We start from the raw sequence: 22,301 nt of genomic DNA on the forward strand, positions 1-22,301 counted from the left end.
ACATTGGTGGTGGTGGAGGGGAGTCCCCATTACCTGTAAAGCGCTTTGAGTGGAGTGTCCAGAAAAGCGCTATATAAGTGTAAGCAATTATTATTATTATTATTATCTGAATACTTTTATTCAGAGGGAGCCACTACGCCAGAAGCTAACCAAGTTTCTTCCCCCCAAAGAGTGACTTGCAATGATCGCACAGTGACCTCTGTGTACAGATTCACTTGTTCAGCGTGAGGCTAACTAGCAGGTCCCTGGAGAGTAACAACTGTCCAGGGCGAAGCTGACAGAGGAACTCTCTCTCCTTCTCCCCACGACTCCAAGCCACACCAGGACTGGTTGGGCATCGAGCCAGGAGACCACAGATTGGAGACCTCTTCGACAGAGCCTGTCAGCTGTTCTTTCGCTGTCCTTGCCCGGAGATACAAATCCATACCGGATGAGTATAAATCCAATATTATACATTACCAATCTTGAGAATTCAGTTGTTATCTCAACACAGGTTGATATCAATTTGATTCAGACAAGTAAATGCATTTACTTATAAGTATTGAATGTAGAGTCTGTATTAATGAGACTGCTTAACAATATAGTATAGCCAAGTGCTATACTAAATGCATATTTCCTTGTGTGGCCGTGCAACCTTCCCACAGTACAATCTGTTGAGACTACTTCCAAGCATTTTCCAAAAATGAAGCAGTCCACCATCAGAAAGTACAAAAAGGCCTCAGTTTATTTAAATAATAGTAGCAGCAACAAACATAACATCAGAGAGCAAACAACTGACTCTCAACAGAGCCACCTTCCTTTTTTCAGCTCCCAACTGAAGATTGACTCACAGAGCTTAACCTCTGCCTTTTATTACAGAGGCTCCTCCCCTTTTAAACACCCACAACACTCTTAAAGAACCCCACTACCAAACAGTCACATTCACCTAAAAAAAAACCACAAACATCAAAACAAACATCCATTACCAAATTCAAATACATTTCACATTTCCCTTAATATTTTAAACCCTTATTGAAACATATGGGTTATTATTTTAAAACACCAATGTTCATAAAAGGATGGGACAAGAGGGCACAATGGGTAACAAGCCGGTGGCCATCCGGTAATTGCTGGCTTAAAATCCGTCCCTGCCTCTTAATGAGGTTTTGACTGTTAAACCAAAATGAACTGAATTAGCTCTAGCCAACAAACAACCACAAAAAGGTAAGAATTATATTTACTTCAAACTTAGTGTATGGGACCAGGTCCATCGCACTCTGTTTGGTATCTCTTCATGTTTTGTATCTCTTGTGATATATTCTATATCTTGGTATCCCTCACAGTAAGATCTGCCATCTGCATCCAGGCAGACTGATATATTTTTATATGCACAATTTTACGTATTAATAAAAGTATTGCATGTATTTTGTATGCTCTGCTGATTGTTCTGACCATTGATCCTCTAACAGCCCTAAAAGAATCACCTTGCGATTTAATGTCACAATTAATAAATTGTTCCTGTAAATTCACAAAACCCCTACACTGTAGTAACACTATTAAGCTTGTGTCACAGAGGCGTGGTGGTTAGCTCTGCTGCCTCACAGCTTCTGGACCCATCGTTTGAGTAATGGAAAACTCTCTGTGAGAAGGCTACAGTATGTGCTTTTTCTTTGTTTATGTAGCCTATTACAACAGTAGGTGCTCTCATTTCCTTTACATCATTGTGCAGGAAACATAATGATGTAGTTAAAGGATCAATATTATTTCTCATGGCTAAACACCAGTAATATAATTTTTATGGATGATCTATGGAGTAAGAAAATTGACAAAGTGACCCAGATCGGGCATTCTCACAAAAAGGTCAACAATTGCTCATTGTCAGAAGACTCTTGTCTGAACTACTGAACATGCCCCAGAAAGCTATGGGGAGTGACCTGCCCTCCTTAGTCGCCTGACCAATTGGTATGAGACAATTGCTTGGGTAATAGTTTAAAAACCAGGAAGCTGAGGCTAGAGTTTTTCCATATCTGCCTTCTGATGACAGACAGCAAGTCCACTGCACTGCATTAGAGCAGACATGCTCAGATAGTGATTGCTGCTGTGGAGTAACATGAGATTTGGGAGATTCTCGGTGAGATACTGACTTCTTGGACAAAAGTAATGTTTTGAGAAGTCTTGGAGAGAAACCTGACTACCATTTTTATTGTCAGTAAGGAGGTTCACTGACTGTAAAGGGAACTAAAAATCACAAGTTAAAAGCTCAAAGACAGCTTTTACTTTTACTTTGTTTGGGTTTTGGTCTATTTTGTCTCATACTCTAAATAAAAGAGCACTATATCTTTACCCTATACTGTAGCTATTTTGTGTGTCTGCTTTCCCTCCACTTACCTACAAACAGTCCTGTTTGTGAAACCCTGCTGCAGGTTGTATCACATTTGTATTGTAATTATAGACTGTATGTACTGTATATAAAGGAAACATACAACCTTAAACAGTGATCTTACAATCTTACTGGTAAATGTTGTTTATATCTAATAATTAAGTTTGCCTCAATATATTGCTATATATTGGGGTATACATGGGATAAAAATATGGATAAACTTCAAAGTTTATCAGAGAGACTTGTGTTGCTAAGATAACACAGATATATAAACTGTGTAATCTAACAAGCAGCAATTGTGGATGGTCTTATTACCAGTAACATACTGTACCTGTACTTTCTTGAGAGCTGAACCAGCTAGGGAGTCTGTCTGAGCTTGGCTCACACCAGCGAAGGACAGCACTGTAGTTCCTGTGTTACGAAGTGTATGTGTATAATCCACCTGGCACATGCAGGCAAGCGATAACTGGCCAAGCAGAGCAAAGTGTTGCTGGTATGCGAGTGTTCTGTGTCCTTTTACTCTAGCTTATAGGTCAAGCATGGCAGTGAGAGTAGCTGAGCTGAAGCTCTGGGAGAGAGTGGGGTTGTTGGTGTTTGTGTGCAGCAGCAATACTTTTGCTATCAGAAGAGTAGTAACCTTGGCCATTGTGATGCTGACCTACCATTAAGGTGTGAGGGTCACTAGAGTTACTGGAGATGGAGTCCACGAGTGAAGGGCTCAGCAATGTTAGCCTTGAGGGAATTGACCTCAGAGGTGGTCATTGAAGGACCAAAGTGTTTGAGTCAGAAACAAGACTATATAATAACACCTAGGTCTATGTGTCATGAATTTGAGCCTAAGAGTCCATAATCCAAGGGCTCTAAAGTCTTTATTCAGTGAACAAGCTTGGACAGAGTAAGCGTAAGAAAATACTAAAGCACACCCTGTGTCCTAATTACCCCAATGAGGAAGCCTTTGAGAGTACCACTGTCAGTGGAGAGAGCATGTAAAAGGGGAAACACTTAAAAAAAGGGTGTGCATGGGCCCACTTGGATTAAACCCTTTTGTGATGGACGCCCTTGTGGCATCATGACACAAATTGAGTTCATTTTAAAAGATATAATAGAGATAAAGTATATAATGAGAAGTAACTCATTGCCTGCATCTTGAGTCATACAATTACAATTGAATGTAGACAATGACAGACAGGAGGTGATGACACAACATCATTTCTAGACAGCCTCAAAGGAGGTTATGACACAACATCATTTCTAGACCAGTGGCTAGACTGCATGATAGATGAGCTGCTTGCCAAGAAAAAGAAAATGTATTTCATTGTCACCGGCCAAAGCACAAATCTGAATTTCTTTTCAGTAATGGACCCTGTACAATTTTGAACAGCAGTACATTTAGAAAATAATAAAATGATTTATATAGTTTTTTTTTTTCAAAAACCTGATAAAATGAATGCTGCATATATGATTGTCGCTATACTGTAATTCATCAATACAAAATTGAGAAATATGTAGTAATTCGTGTGATTGCTATTTAAAATCCATATCACACTTGATCATTATAGATGAAAAGGGTGCAACTAATTTTGTAATGTTATTTATGATTATATTTATTATTTTTGTATAAAACTAATAATAACAACAATAATTGCATAATTAATTCAGAGTATTCTATTTGGTTCTACACGTAAAAGTTGTCAACTCCATTTTTGAATTCTCTAACACTTGTTTTGTGCTGGATTCAGAATGCCATCGATATTCTGACCTGATCAGTCTACCCAAGGTTATTTAGTTCTAGCTCTTTTCTGTACCATTTGGCACTTTTCTGTTTATTTTCTTTACCATCTGCCCTGTGCCTGAGGGCTATTTATCACTCTCGGGACTCTTAAACATAGGGTTATTTTGTCTGGGAAACTTACAACATATACAACATTTTCCTAAAGAGAACAATAGGTTAGAAAAAGTCAAACTATGTTGTAACATTTCTTATTTATTTCTAAATGGCCAGGATAGGCTTTTCTTAATACAAACCAGCTCAGTAAATGAAGGATGTGAGTGCCCGTTCCAGGACACTAGTTTTATACAATCCTCCACCATAAATCTATAAATCTATCCATATCACAAGCTTCACATGCCTTTGCAGTATTGTTTCAGGGACAATTACAATACAAACTCGAGTTTGTTATGCTAAAGAAACAAAAAAGCTGTTGCTACAGTACAGAGATGCTCTGTAATTCAAATGCATATGGACCAGAAGCATATTTTTATACTTTAAAATGTCAGTAAGATTAAACATGTTCTAAGGCAGTATGATATCATGATTTGAAGGATATGTAATAAAAATGAGAGTCACTGCACTGGTGTAGATGAATTCGACAGCACATTTGTTTACTGTCTCATAAATTTTGCTTGTGATACATAAAAAATAACCTAGGATTTTTATGAAGGATTGTTTATGAAGGGGGAGTATTTAATTTGTTTGGAACATCGTATTTAAAGAATTAGACTTAATCTATTCTTTGCTTCACATCCAGAAAAACAATGAAGATGAAGCCAAAAAGCATAAAGGGATTAGTGTACGTCATTTCATAACATGATGAGTAACTTCTATTCTGTGGTGCCTTCTTTAATGCTAGAAATCAAGATTATGTGATATGTTAATTTAACTAGTACTTAACTAGATCAAAGTGTGTTGGTTTTTCCCCTTGTTTGTTGAAAGATGACAAATTGAGACAAATAACACACATTTGTTTTGGAGAGGAGATAACCTTGCCTGTGTCTGCAATGACCACATCAGCTTTTTTTCATTTGCTTGTGTGGATTTGTCATCAAACTACTGAGAATTTTGGAATGATAGAGTAAACGTTTCAAGGGCATCTGCAAAGAGCTTTTGAGTCAGGAGGCCCTGCTGTTTAATGGATGGCATGCAAATGAATCCAAAAGTGGATGCTCAATGAAATCTCTGTGTTCAATATAAAAGGATCCTTAGGCCTATTCATTTACCTAATGTTATAGATCAAGATGGACTCTAAAAGCAAATAAATAGCATCTAGTTACAGATCTTGAATACCCAAGCCATAAAAACTAGGTTTATATTTCCTACATTTTAATCCATATCATCGTTAAAGAAAACAGTTGATGAGGTGGAATGAACAGTTTTACAGACTTTGTTGAAACCATTTTTGGCTAAACTATTCATATACATGTATAGGTAAAACAAAACTAGAGATAATTATTATAGAGGATAAAAATAATATCAAAGCCCTTGCATGTTATGGCAAGCTTAGTCATCAGATACTCAAACATGCCATTTTTAGTACATGCTGTATTATATTCAGCATGATGGTATCTTTTAAAATAGCATTCCCTTCAGGTTTGTTGTTGTTCCTCACTCTTTTACAGTACCACATTGTATTTCTTTATAACATATACTGTAGCTCCCTGAGCTCTGTTGTGGTGGTGTACACATTACAAAGTACTGTAGTCAAAACCAATGTTTAAACCATACAAATTGTGAATAATCTTTTTTAGCTCACTTGTATTTCCTTGAGAACATGGTATAACGTACATTTGCAATTTATCCAGTCATCTCACTGTACAGTAAATTAACTTTTCAAAACCTTTCAATCTGACTTTAGAAAATTACATAGCACTGAAATTGCACTTGTTAAAGTGACTAATGATCTTTTCATGGCAGTTAATTTGGGTATACTTGAACATCAATTCCCTTAGATACAGTATCAGCACTGCATTTAATACTGTACAGTAAATCACAACATTCTACTTTATCCGTATGGAAGCTTGTTTGGCTTCTATAGTACTGTCCTCATACGATTAAATCTTATCTTGAGTTACATTTTAATGTATTTCTATTGGTAAATTCGATTCTGTGGTTTGATCTGTAACATTAGATGTTCCACGGGACTCAATACTGGGTCTTCTGCACTTTAGTATTTACATTTTTCCCTTGGGCAACTACTAAACGTACTAGTATAAATGACCATGTCTATGACTAATACTCAAATCTATACCCACAATTAACCTGACACCAAAATAAGGTTTATGTAATCATATTGCATTTCTGATATAATACTTTAGATTACACAAGTATTTTTTTTTAGTTTTGATAAAACTGGGGCCATGTTATTGAGTTCCTCCTATCAAGCTCTATGTCTTGTCAATTGTCTACACTCAATTCAGTTTTTGTGCCAAAATTATTACCTCTTTATTTATTTTCAATCTGGGATTGACTTTTGAAACTCAATTTGAAAACAAAATATTAATAATTTTATTTCCATGTAGTAAATATATAAAGTAGGACATTTAGATAATATATATATGTATGACATTGCCAGTCTATGTCCTCTACTATCTATATCAGAACTGAAAAATTGCTTAATGATTTTGCTTTTTCAAGGATTTATTTTTGTTCTTATAATATCTCTAAAATTACTTGATAAATTACAGTATTTTCAGAATTTAGCAGCTAGAAGTCTGATTATTTCCAACATTAGTTTTCACATCAATCCTGTATTACAGTAATTGCACAGGCTTCCTGTCAGATTTCAAAATTATTCTGCTTATTCCAAATGTCTTTGTTCTTTAGTATCTAGCCAAAAATATTACAGTATACTGTATGTTTATTCCCCTCCATACAAACTTAGCTCAGCTGATTCTGGTGTATCATATCTTATCACTATTGGTTTACACTCTTTGGGTGGCTAAATATTTTAGTTTGCTTTTAAAATATGTCTGTTAGTGAAACAGATTTACAATAAACTCAAGTAATCCTTTCAATAGGTCTCAAGAAAACAAACACAAATACAGGGGAACATACGCAAAGTTCACCTTTTAGTTAGAGTGTGAGGAAACAAAAGAAACAAAAGCTTAGCTTCCCTTTGAGTTTAACTAAACTCTTCAACCCTTTAAAAATACCTGGCTTCAGAACAAAACATTGATATCTTACAGACACAGGCCATACAGGACCTGTTCACTGTCCCACACAGAGCCTTCAGTTCACTCCTTCATTCTTCCCACACAGTTTTTAAGCGCCCCGGTTTAAAAAAGGCTTCCAGGTTTTTAAACTATTACTTGGCCAGTCATCTTTCACAGAACTGGTTCTTGTTAAGAGCAGTGTCAGCGTACTGCACATTGGCATGCAGTATTGCACATTGTCTGTAAATGGACAAGTAGAGGTAAATGTAGTTTAGGCCAGAGCTGCCATCTTGCCTGAACCTAATGTCATCAAAGAAGCAATAACTGATTACTTTTTATTGTCATGTTCTAAGGAAGTTATAGTAAATAATTTTATAGTCTTGGGTGTAGGAATTCTTTATTACAGAAATTGATGGACACAGACATCATGTACTTGTTTATCATTAAGTGTATAACAACAGTTCTGAGTCCATCTCTGTGTAAGACAGCAACATGGATATGTCTAGTTCTAAGGGGCTGCAGTCAAATCAACAGCAAAGCAGGGAAAAACTAGCAATTATAACCATTACGCCACAGTGCCACTCCGCTTAAAGCATTTGCTTCATAAACATATATCCAATAGTGGTATTGGGCTGTCTAGTAGTTAAGTGTGATTGAGTATCTACAGTATAGACATTCTGCCTTTTGGGGAACAGAACTGAACATCCATAGAGTAATGTATGGCAGTCTACAGTATATTCATCAAAAACCCCAGCTAAACGTTCTGGGGAACACAGTCAGCTGGGTCAAAATTTGAGGAGGATTGGTGCTTGGAGAAGATGAAAAATCAGCAAGATATGGCCTCTGGTCAATATAGATGCTAGAAGCATTTGAATTTATCAGCTATGTAACCCACCACATATAACGTAAGCCACTGGTTCATAAATCCAGTCAAACTGCCTTGTGATGGTATGAATAGACCTGTGAAGCCTGATGAATGTAACACATTCTTTATTTGTTGTATTTAATTTTTTAAACACAGAAAGTAAAGAATAGTCTCCTTGGCAACTCTAAGTCACTTCACCATAATCATGCACCAGGGGTGTTTCCCTTAGCTTTCCAAAATTGGATAAATCTTCATATGGATTCTGTTAAGATACTTCTATAGCCTGCTTTCATTTCAGAGCTGAGTCAGAGAGAGACAAAAGAACAAATTGTTTTTCTGACCTTTCAGAACACATATGGCCAATAGCATAGGTTTTTAGCTGTCAGCTGGTTTTACAAAATGCATTTTATAATTTGAAATTACCCAACCTTATTATGTCTGCATTGATATAGAATATTTGTATCATATAATATTTGTGTAAATTGGCATTATTTCATCAATAAAAGAAACAGAGTAAACTGTGTTGGATAATTCCTCAAACAACACTCTGTGGTTTTTAGTTCTGTCAAAGAAGAAAATTACAACAATGAATAAGATATGTTTACCATGCTCAAAAAGTAGTTGCCAGCATTTATTATGTACACAAGTTTGCATTCGAGAAACTTAGTACAGGGAGCACAAAATTATAAAGAGGAAGTATCAATCATATCAGATCAAAATGAATATCAAGACCGTGCTAAACAGTATGCCAACTTGCTATGCAACAAGTTAACAATTACACAACTCCTATAGTTAGGAACTCTATTAAAAATTAATAAAAAGCAGCAGACTTAAAAAGGAAAATATGTATTGACTATAAAACAAAATGTTTACTACTACTATACAGTATACAGATAGTTACAATACTGTGAGCTTCAATATCCTGACTTCCAGAGATATAGGTCATAGAACTCTTCCAGCTCAAATGAGGCACAAGTACCATGTAAGAGAATAAGAGTGGGCCCATGTCATATCCATTTCACTAAGGACCAAATTTCACTTTGAAACAGATCTGAAACAAATGGGAACATATTCTCATATTCAAAAAATGTGCCACAAAGACAATTAGACTTTTTTTGCCTTGTGGGTACCACAAATAAAAAAAAAACTGTATTTCTAGAAATTGGCAACATAGTGCAGGTGGTGCAGTGGTTGGCATTGCTGTCTCACAGTGCTGGAGCCCTACTGTAGGTTCAATTCCAGACCTGAGGTGCTATCTGTTTGGAGTTGTATGATTTCCCTGTGTTTGTGTGGGTTTCCTCCAGGTGCTCGAGTCTCCTCCCATGGTCAAAAACATACTGTTTGTTAACTGGCGTCTGAGAAAACTGACCCTAAGTGTACAGTAAGTACAGTATGTGCATGTTTATGTGTCTGCCCTGTGATATTTGGCATCCTTTCCAGTGTGTACCCTACCTTGTGCCTGTTGCTTGCAAAAATAGGCTCTGGCTCCCCTGCAACCCTGTGTAAGAAGAAGCAGTTAGAAAATGGATGGATATTTCCACAAATATAAAACAGCTATCACTTACCTGGAGTTTCTGTATTCCCAGTCTATAAATGAGAAAACTCAGATGGAACTAATTACTTCTGCTCTCACTTCTGATACTTCTCTTCTCTCACCACACTCCCTCTCCCTGTTTCTGGATCCTTATTTTTATCTCGTCTTTGAGCCTGCTTGCGTCTCCCATGAAGGCTGATTTAATTATTTAACTTCAATTAGTTTAGAGATAGTTATAAATTAATACAATGGTCTGGCTATGTTTGACTGTTTATAGGAAGCATATCTTCTAATGTCTGTACCAAGGCCTGTGTAGTCATCCTAGCTGTTAATATGTGAACAGTAAGTTTATATAAAAGTATTTCTTTAAAGATTCTTACTTATTTAGCTAGCTGTTGTTTAAAAATATCATGTCAGTTTCCAAGTGATTATGATAAATATGGATTAGAAATATTTCTGCTATGATTTGTATTTAAGAAAACTAATTACTTGCTAAACATTACATATACTGATGTTTTTTATTCTGTTAATGGATATTAAATCAGAAAATGGGGAATCTGTGATAAGAGTCAGATAAACAAACCCAGAAGAGAAAAGAGAGACAGGAGTGAGAAAAATGCAAGACAGAATCGGCTGGTAATTTGCTAGTTCAAAGCAACATAGAAAATGAAATGATATTCTTCTGGGGGAAATAAATACATGTGGAATTTAAGAATTTAAGCATCGAAAGTGTACTGAAAAACACCTGTTTTCACAGCTCTCACATTTCACATTTACCATGCATAAATACACAACTGGCAGTATTTTATAAAATAAATATAAGTGTCATATTTAAGAAGATATCAACATATTGTGAGAGAATATAAGGTAAAGTTCTAAATGGGGTCTGTTGAAGGCCAAGGATAAGCAGTCTTAACTCACGGTAACGTTCTGCATTTCATTCTGCATTCTGCATTTCATGTCCAAGGATAGTACTACATTTCCCAGCTGGCAACAGGCTAATTAGGTCCACTTGCAGGTTTCATTGTGTTAATTGAGCTCAGGTGGTCCCAGTACAGGGTGGATTGTCTTGTATTGAGATTGAGTAGATATGCTGAAGATCAGTATTTGTCTATGGCTTAAAGCAGGTAAGTAGTCTACAGTTTTAGTCCTGGTCCTGGAAAAGCCCTGTCTCTACTTTTTTTGATCTAGTCGGGCTCTTAATCACCTGTTTCAATCACTTAATTAGTGCATTAAACGATTTACGTGGTGGCTAGAAACATTTAAAGTTTTAAGAACTTGATGTAGTCTCTTTTAAACTTGCTCCTCAAGATTTTTCTCCCTGATTTTTGACTAAATGGCTCTTAATACATAATAGTTGTATGATGATGAATACACCCAGGTAGGAATTATATTGTCAGACAACTCCAACAGTGAGTCAGTGTTTTTCTGCTGAACTCTTAAGTCTGCTTAAGAGTGATTTTTCTGTAAGCTGTACTGAAATTTTGAAACTAGGGCCCGGATGAAGAAAAAAACAAAAACAAGCCAACAGATTGTATAGGCACCAATTATCACTGGCGACTAAGGAAATGATTTGAATAAAAAAAAACAACAGACACAGGAGTACTCCGGGTTGAGGATGGAAGAATGAAAAGGCAAAGAAAACCTTTAAATTTGAACAGTGATGTGCACTCCTGATCTTAGACGGCTGTGTTATCTCGTTTTCATTCTACTCTACACTCTTAATGACTTGACTTGAATTAAATGTGCAGTAGATAAGGGACAAGAGGACCAGCTACTAACTTGACACACAAGCAATTTTTTCTCCCAGGTGTACTGTCTATGATACATGCTGTACAGAAGGTACAGTCAGTTTGCATAAAGAGATTGGACAAAATACCCGTTTATCCTGTCATATTTTGCCTTGTTGGCTATGTACAGGCACTGACTTTAGCTGTACAGGTGTCACTATAACACATAGAAGGCATAGATAATTTAATCTGTAGTAAGGCAAAGAGTTTTTCCAAAACAAGTCCAAGGACTCAAGTCTGTGTGTGGGTCACAAAGTCTGTATATATACTTTGGCACTCTGGCATGCATTAAAGAGGATGGCTGAGGAGAGGTAATAAACGAACAACCAAAGTAACAGTATTAAAGTCTTCCACATATTTTAGATTAATTGAACCTAATCTGAAGGTAAAAAACAAGACAAATAAATCAATATTTGAAATGCATTATGAAATATATCATTTCCTATAACTTGTTACATTCAAATTACCAAAAGATTTTCTTATTTCACTCTTTTTCACTGGGAAATACAATTTGTCCTTCTATTATTGGGATTGAGCTGAAAGCGTCACTCACTGGAACTCATCTGGGTAACAGCAAAAATGATGACATTTACAGTACATCAAACTTTAAATGCTAAAAATAGCCAAAGGCGAACAGATTCTTCTACAATTGGCTGAAAGTCAGATATTTTCTTTATTCTTACATGCTCTTTTTCATTTTTCTGATTTGTAAATTATTTAAAGACAAAATATCTACAGTAAAAACAATCAACTTTCAAAAATACTGTAGTTAAAATAAAGGATCTTAAAAGGTTTTTCAAATTTATACACCACAGTTAACTGAAAAAATATTAAATCAACAGCTGGTGATTATAATTTTAAACTCATATTAAAAAGTGATCTTATGAAGTTTTTTAAGCATACCTGAAGAAGACTCCACAACCCAAGCTCCCAGCATGAACCTGTCCTGTTCCTCAGTGCACTGTGCTGCATATAAAAGAAGATTGTGATAAGTGACCTTATAAGAGACCTAACTATTGTTGCACACTTCTCTGATGTATCACTGAAAGCAAGAGTTCACCTGGAAAATGTGTGCTTTTGGACAGCCACAAGACTGGGCTGAGCCAAACAGTGGATCAAACTGTCGTGCAGTGCAAAGTTGTGACCAAAAACAAATATAAAATGTAAAGCTTCCTTGCTTTGGCGACTTAATGTTATTCACATAAGCAGTATTAGAAGTATTCTTCTGCATTTGACCTAAAAATGTTTGGAATGGTACTGTGTGTTACAAGTAGAGAGGTACTTTCAAGTCATATAGTGGTTATCTTGAGCAATAGTGTAAACCAGTAAAAAAAACAGGCAGGTGGGATCTAGCTCTTTGTATAACATGGCATTGGAACAGACTACATTTCCACACATTTACTTATTTTAATTATTTTCTAAATTATTTATTAAATAATTAAATATTTAATTATTATAATCACAGCATTGCACAGCATTACTCACACTGTACTGTATATTAGATAATTCAGTACTTTGAATAGTCTTATACTTTCTGTGAGCTAGCTTTCAAGATAAATTGATGCTGTTCAGAACAATTAGGACTTAATTTATTTGCAACAAAACATTAAAGACAATTAAGTAACAACTAGATATTCTATAATCTTTGCAAGTGTAACTGTCTCTTCTGGCATTTTTATGACATTTAATTATCTTGTGAAAAACGGTTGGCAGACCTCCGCATTGCTGGCATTAGGTCCAGAAGAATTCATGAAGGAATATTTTAAAATGTTAAATTACTGACTTTGGGCTTTTCAAAGAATCATTAAAATAAACCTGAGGGAGGGAAATGGGGGATGTGGCAATGACTCAGGCATTTAATTGTATCTGTGCTTTATAGCAATATTTCAGATGATAAAATTTTTAATTTAATATTTAAAACTTTTGCATATACAGTACGTAGTTTTATATCCATCTTGTGATACTCCTGGGGGTTGGTGCCAAGGAAACTAGTATTTAAAAGTAGCATTTAGGTAGACAGACATGCAAGCTTAGTCATAGAGAACAAAATAACAGTAAGTGTTAATGTCTTTATTTAACAGAGAACGGAAATAATCAAAATTACAAGACAAAAACCTAGTCTTTTCTGAGTTACTGTATTTCTTAGACTTCTTTGAATCCCTCTCTTTACACACTGGAAAGCTAAGCTGCTTATCTGTTTCTGAAACACTGTCTCTCAAAACACTTCTCTTCCTGAGACTGTCCCAAAACATGGTCCAAATTTCACAGATCCACAGAGTCTTTCCCCTCTCACACCTGAAGAAGGCTCCATGGCCGAAACATTGTGTTTTCTTCTTTATTTTTTTCAGCATGGAATAAGCCTATTACTTCTGTCTTTCCCTATATGTTCACATTCGGCTTCTTCTCTCATTGCTGCGATGTAGTACAGTCGATTTGCTCTCTATCCCCAGACAGTGGATGCAAAACAACCACTGAAAAGCTCTGTTATATATTCTTTTTTAATTAAAACCTGACCAACAACTGTGCTACATCTTGTTGGAGAACACCAGGCTGGTTCTACATATTATATTGACTGTCACTAAGATAATCCGGTCACATAATGCTTTGCTGCAACTTTTCTCAGACATCTGTCTCTTTCTCAGATAAACACCAGCTTGATCTAATATGCCAAGAACCTTTTAATTGCAGGGCTATCTGTTTTCTGCTCCTGCTACCTTAGGTCCTTGCTTTGTAAACAGCTCAGTGTTTGACTCATCATGCAAGATGTTGCTAGATAACCTTGCTTGTTTGTGTGAATTCCATCACAGTGTGTGCTGATGGTATTGTACTTATTTCAAGAAAGGATTTTCAATATGTTTGGAAAATGGGGCTATATGTACTATAGGTGTGTTTTTAGGAATGGGCCTTTCAGGATGGTTGTATTTGTTTGTTTGACTGTCTTTATAACTGACCTTGCTTTATTTCCAACAATCAAACTGCAACTTTAGTTAAGGATTAGTATGACTGGATGTTAATGTTTTAATTTTTAAGACTTGAATCATACTCATAGTACAAATAAGTAGTGTGTTGTTGATAGGCTGTTTTTTACCATGATAATTAGGGTTGTGATAGTATGCAGTTATTTACTGGAAACTTGATTAGTAGTCTGAATCAGAATGAATCAGAGATGATCAAAAACCTTAAAATAAATAACAATTGTTAAATCATGTATTCACTTGGCAATACCTCCTTTGGGTTTTTAAATTATAGTTTTTTATAACTTTTAAATCATTTGTGACAGGTTCGCCTATGTTGAGGTCAATCAGTATAAATGAAATGAAAGTTTTATTAACCAGACAGACTTGGCAAAAGCACAAGCTCTCAGCCTTATAAAATTGTAGGTTTATCTTTGCCGCCTGATCGCCTCTTAAATGAGAATATTTACCTGCATTCTCATGCCAGTCACTCAGGTGTTCTAGATGGACAATTCTTTAATTAGGACTGGCAAGATTCCTGCCATGTCATGATATCATGCTATGGTATTCATATATTGTTATATTGTTCTTATTCAATATTGTGATTTTAGCTTTTACACCTTATTTTAAATACCAGTAGTTTGTGCAAGATATACAGAGTACATTTCTAAGAGAAACCTAGAAAATAAAATGCTTTGCAAACAATAGCTGCCCTTAAGATATGTAAGATGTAACTCAGCATTAGAGGAATAAACTTTAAATATAATTCCAGGAGAACTTACACCTCTTGCCCAAATGAGAATCAAACTGAGACAGTGAATCAAAAGAAGGAATTTTTCCAGGCTGTGATTTTAAAGCCACTTTTCTTTCCTGCTTGTTAAAATATGCGTGATTCATTGATATTGCTAATGTTTTAAGCTGGGACATTTTTCTCCCCTAAGCACTGCGAAGAGAACAAATATCTTTCTCCTGACTGATTCACAATTGAGCTTGTGGGATTTGGACAGATTAGCGTCACACATCTGCACCCTCAAGGGTTCAGGATAATTTCTTTATTCAGAAAAAAGCAACAGCTCTATTACAGTGTTGTTTTAACTATATTATTTTCAATTAAGTCTTCATAAAACATGTATGCATTACAGATAATTTAATTATGTAAACAGAATAATTTTATTATTAAAAACCCAGAAACCCATATTGATGGAGAAATACTTCATACCAAAGCTTGGGAGCTTTGACAAGATTTGACATTATATGTCCTTCAGCACTGTAGATTTTCCAGCTGCCATGGGTAATGCATTTTAATATCTTCTTCACACCACATCACCTAAAAAACACTGCCATTCAGATCTTGTCAGAACAATTCAAGCCTGTTATTAGTAATAATGTCACAATGTTGAGCATACGTGTATTCATAAAATTAAAAATGCTTCTCATTCTTATTTATAATCAGCTGCCTTTCCTCCTTTTAGCCATGCATTGTGTGTACTAACTGTACATCTTGTTTTTCTTCAAGTTCAGAAGTGGCACTAAAGGTCTTTCAGTATTCCAGGCACTGCTTCTGACTTTCCTGCCTCTCTGGCTTCAGGAACAGTGGTTCAGCTCTCTGTAGCGGCAATGCTTATTAATACACTACAGAAGTAGGTGATGCTGGGGATTTTAGTAAAGCCTCTCTCTGTGGTCTTTGCTACAAAATAACCATAGTAATTCTATTTATTGCAATGCAGGGGAGACGTTCCTTCTTGAAAAGCAGAACATCCCGGGACAGTGACACAGACCAGGACCAGGAAAATGAGCAGAACCACCCATTTTGGATGTCCAACAACAGGAATCTCAATCTCAATGTCGACAGAAAAAATAAAACTGCAACTAGACATTGATACACATTGCAGGTCATAGTCAATCATCCAAAAGATCATTAACTAATCAGGAACCTGTAGGGTGTGGACTCCCATTCCAGCACATGACATCACAAGAAATCTCCAACCATAACTTTCCAGGTTAAAAGGTACTGCACAGCTGCTCTCACCTTTTCTCTCTGTTCACATGTAACTGGGCATGCAGACAACAAAACCATGTGTCTACCATTATTGTTGTCTAAACCAAGGGAGTTAAACGGTATCTGAGATTCTAAGTTAATAGAGAGGTCACATGTAAACCAGAATCAATCCTCATTGCAACAAGACCTTTCAACTACAGTAGCTAGCTCACTGTGGTAACTCCTGATCACTGGAATCAGTATCGCTGGATTTTTGTAAACATGCCTGAAAATCCTAATATTCAGAAGTACAGTAGCAGCTATGTTTCTTCCCACAAACTTGAATTTCCTGGACTGGATTCAATTTCATGCACAAATTTAAAATCTAGATCCACTGGACACTAACAAGAAGATCCTTGTCCTTCCTGGATATCTTATTGCCAAGACAAAGCAACAGCAGAACCCCGTGTCCCACTTCTTCCCTGACACCACCATCAGGATTGGTTTTTAAAAGCCTGCAGAGAAGAAGATTAAATATTGCTCCAGCAGCTCTCTCTCTGATGTGGACGTTGGAGTCCATTGTTCTTGAATGAGTATAATTGAGCATTCGTCATTATCGATCTTGAGAATTAACTGTTATTCTACAGTTTTGATATCATTTGCTTCACTTTAGTAAAGTAATTTACTTATCTTTGAATATAGTAGTTATGTGACTGATTAATGAGTAAGAATTTATAAACAATTATATTATTAATGCTTAATCCTTATTGTTTATCTCTATCTTAAGCCTTCTTTTCTAGGATGCAATGACTGCATTTCAGTTTTACAATTTCAAAATCGGATTTTTCCCTTTTTCCTTCTCTGGCTCTCTTTCTCTTTACTCTGTTGTCCTTTGTCCATCCTACTGTACATTACACAGAACCTTATTCCATTTGATGTCTTCATCTCAGACACAATCCTTCTGTTAATTGTGGCTTTTCTTAACAGGACACTTCATCTGGTCCATATTTCCATACCCATATTCTCTTGAAACTGGAGCTAGCTAGTTCTTAGCTAGATAGCCCGTTGTTAGTAATTTTATTTTCTCATTTCTCCCATGCAACCCATCTTTTCATTAGTATTAACTTTGTGCTTGCATTTGGCTTAAAATTTCTGTCCTTATTTACTGTTCTATTGATGACACTGCACGTGATATATCAACCCCTCACCTCTATTTATACCCTATCTTGTTTCTTCTGATTATATTTTGCTTGTCTGTGCTTCCTGTTTTCTGCTTCTTCTACCTAGTCATTTTGGTGCTTTTCACCCCTGTGTCAGAACCAGAAGTATCAGGCTTGCAATATCTCTGGTTATTTCCCAAGATGCACAAGACCTACCTGTACTTTTACCATGCTGTGTATTATTTAAACTATATTGAAGCTTTTTTCTCATCTGTTTTCCAAATTGAAAAGTAACAGTAATTACCTGTCAAGGTCTCTCTTTATGTTTGTAAAGAATAATAGCTTCTTGGCCTGTGTATGTGTGGAACTGTCATATCTACAGTACAATATTCTCAATATCCTCAAGGAATCGCAGTGCTATGATACTATTAGAAAAATATAAGAATATGTTTTCATACATATGAGTAAATTTCTAACACACTGATTTTGTTTTGACAAGATTTCTATTTTTGACATACAGTATCAAGGAAAAGGGTAAATCCATAAAACGAGACAGTGTGCACCTGACTTCATACTGTATGTTACTTCACAGTAACATTATTACTATAAATATTATTTTCACAGATGGTTACATTTTTTTTAGGCATGTGAATAAGCATACATTTTAGATTACAAAAATTTAAGATTTGAAATTGAGAGCTGCTTTGATTTTTTTTATTGTTTTATTGTCAGTGTGTAGTTAATCCTTTCAGTGTACTAAAAAATAAATTTTCCTTCTGCATTTGATCTGAAATGCTCTGCTGTCAGCCACAACTATGACCTGGAAATGTCCACCCTGGTGTGTGTGGGATGATAAAATTTCAAGAAATCCCCAGCAGTGACTCAGATGCTCCTAGCAGTCTGTGTTCTATAAAAGAGCTCTGTATTGCATTGAACAAAACAAGAAAACACAAATGAGTCATACTAGTAGAGGTTCTGTAGGATTTGTGGTAGTCGGACCAGACAAACTAGTCACTATTTTACTGAGAGCTAGATTAAAGTCTATACCCTATAGCCTTGGCAAACCTATTGCTACAGAGGAATGCTTACTGAAAAACATGGTCAAAATACTATGAAATGGCATTGTGGAATCAGATTAAATCTTTTGAGAATAATTAATACTTTCATCTCTGATACATGTGACTTAACTATGCACTCAAGGAAAAAAACAAAATAATAAAACAAAAATATTTAAGCCAGAACAAAACAAAGAAAACATGCTTTCTGTTTATTTAATGTTTCTTTAATAAAACCATTTTAAATTAAACATATGCATGGAAATATATCCTCAACTGTTAAAAACCTGATAAAAATTAAAAGACCTAGTTATGCAAATTAAAAGTTTAATTAATGCTACCATTTAGCAACTGGAAGCTCATCTGGAAGGGAAAGTAAAAGCCCATGGGAACTGATCAATTGAGAGACTTCATTAAAGGGTGCATTTGTTTTAAAACGAAAAGAAATTTCATACCCTGAAGTAAATCTTTACATTCTGTTAACTACTTATTCATTCAACATTTTTAGCAATATTGAACAACTCATTCTTTCAGGTACCGTTAGGTCAACACATCTTTTGACAGGAAGTGTAGACTGGAAGCTGTTTGAATGAACCTTACAAATTGATGTTATCCAAAGCAGCATGAATTTGTAAATAAACTACAAAACTTCTTCTAAATATATATTAAAAGGGACACCTCTCCAAGATAGGGTGTGTGTTAAGAGCATATATATGCAGTGAATTATGTGTAGGTAAATTAATTAGCTCTCATCCATTCACAATTTTATGGGAGATGGAATTGTCTTACAATTATGTATATTATGTAAGACTATTGTTAAATGGAGACAATTCCATCTCCTTTAGTGTTGTGATTGAACAATATTTCATTGATTGTTGAATGTTTACAGCAATATTCATATGGATCAGACATCACATCGCTATTGAAAGGAGTGCTTTCTTTAAAGCAAAGCCAGTTTGTTTCAAGAAAATATAAATGTTTAATTTAGAACTTAAACCATTAAACTGGATCGGTTTCTTAGTTTTAATGATACTACAAGGAAAACTTAAAAAAATCTATCATATATATGATATGTGTATGATATATTATTTATCATGTTTGTTATAATGTAAAATCTTATTTATATTGATGTTTTCTTACCTTTGAAACTTCACTCATTTTGCAACATTATTACAACATGATGTTGTAACTCATCTTATATTCAGATCTGTGCCTTTCTAATCTAGAATATAAATACATTCCCGTAAATGTATTAAAATGTGTTTTCTCACATCTTACTATGTGTGTGTTAACACTCACTTTTGTATTCCTCAAGTCTGCAAGTCTTTTGAGACAACAACTTCTACATATCTAGAGCAGAAAGAGGCTGGATTTGGTACAAAACAAAATCATAAATATTCTGATACAAACAGGAAATGCAGCATTCTAGTCTAATAGATTGAATAAAATATTTTAGTCATTGTTCTAAAAAACCAAGTCACTGGAAAAAATCATGAGACAATTTCAGTAGGAACATTTAAGAACCTCAAAATTAAAACATTAAAAATATAGTAAAATGTAGGAGAGAGCTCTCTGAACAATAAATGAGTCCTGGATGTCACGTTCATAAACTCCTCCTAAGGACGCTCCAGCCCTTCCTTGTTTTTTACTCATCTCCCGCACGTGCTCCCTGTTCCAGACCCCTTTTCAGTTCCCCTTAAAAGCCATATGCTTACTCTGTTCTGGGCTCTGCATTGGTTCCCGTACCAGGCGAGTCCGGGACCTGGAAGTGCCTGGTCCCGTCAAGTTTTTAGTTCCTGTTCCTGTTCCTGTTTCCGTTCCCGTGGCGGTCCCAACCCGGTTCCTGTTTTTAACCCCGTTTGTCTTGGATGGACCGCCCGGCTTTGGACTATTGCCTCCTCTCGGATTCCCCCTTGGACCTATTTCTGGATTGTTTGCCTTGGCCACATCTTCCCCGAACACCAGCGCACCATGGACACGCCCCATGTTTTCATTCCCGACTCCCACATGCTTTTTTCCCCGTGTTTTCCTCACTCATCCTCGGATTGTGTCGTCTGCATAAGGTCCGGAAAGAAGGCTTTCGTTACACTGGCTGCACTGATCCTTACCTCATCAGCCTGTTAGAGCTGCTATGCAATGTTCAAATTTCTGTGAATGCGCAGCCTTCTGGTGAGAGTTGGCTGTTTGCTATTATTCTCTATTAACCACAATGACAAGTTGGTCATACAGAATCTTTGGACTGGGGTCATGACAAAAATATGGTAACAGCAAGGCCTTGACATTGTTTTCATGAAGTAACAGTATGCCATTGCAGTCCTAGCACTGATATTGGTCTTGCATTGTCATGCTTGAAAATTGACATTTTTTATTTGTAGGAAACTGTTGGCCTCACAAATCTGTATATTTATTACAGAAAATAGTGATTCTGCCCTCTGTCTACACTGAAGGCAATCTCGTGGTAAAGGATTAACATACTGTAAGTTAATTCCCCAAACTCCCTAAAACATCACACTTCCACTACCTTATTAATTAACTTATGAAATGCACTAGTCAGCATAAATATCAGGATAACACTACAGTTTCCAAGTAATTTGTCTTCAGTCACATATGTCAAGTGCACTAAGGTATTCAATTACGACTTAAACATTTTACCATTCTCTCTACCACCACAGGATACATTTTTTTCTTATTAAAAGAGCAAGCCATTCCTCTGATGATTGTGTTATTTCTAATTTGAATATTTATACATTAATTTAATTTTTATTTTGAAACTTTGGTAGGGATATCACTGTTTTATGTTACAAAAAAATTGCAAAATACTAATTTACTAATATTGAGAGTGCATTAATTATATCCAAAAGATTAAATTAAACATCATTAAATAAAGTGGCAATTAGTACTCACTGGACATTTTGATTTAGTAAATGAAACATCAATTATATATTACAAACCAGAACATCACACACCTATGGTAGTAGGTTAAAATAAACAACATTAACCCTTCCTCTGCATTCAGAGAATGCCTGCACTTTCTCTGCCTCTACAATTAACATGACCCACTTTATGAAAAAGGCAATAGAACTGTCATTCAGCCTGTAAAGTTGCCTCCAGCCTGTCAGTCGCTATGCTGCCGACACAGAACCGGGAGTTGTTCATTACAATACTCAAACAAGACCATGCTGAGATAATAATAATAATAATAATAATAATAATAATAATAATAATAATAATAATAATAATAATTGCTTACACTTATATAGCTCTTTTCTGGACACTCCACGCAAAGCTCTTTAAAGGGAATGGGAACTCCCCACCACCACCACCAATGTGCAGTGTTCACCTGGATGATGCAACGGCAGCCATAGCACACCAGTACGCTCACCACACATCAGCTATCAGTGGGGAGGAGGACAGAGTGATAAAACCAATTAATCGATGGGGAGTAATAAGGAAACCATGATTGTTAAAGGCCAGGGTGACACCTCTACACTTTTCGAGAAATGCCCTAGGAGTTTTAATGACCACACAGATTCAGGACCTTGGTTTTATGTCTTATCCAAAGGACACTGCCTTTTTAAAGTATTGTGTCCCCATCACTATACTAGGGCATGTACACCTACACAAACTGCAGAGTGAGTGCCCCTACTGGCCCCACTAACACCACTTCCTGATATGGC

The sequence above is a fragment of the Lepisosteus platostomus genome, chromosome 9 (assembly GCF_059453375.1).
Source record: "Lepisosteus platostomus isolate fLepPlt1 chromosome 9, fLepPlt1.hap1, whole genome shotgun sequence".
NCBI lineage: Eukaryota > Metazoa > Chordata > Actinopteri > Semionotiformes > Lepisosteidae > Lepisosteus > Lepisosteus platostomus.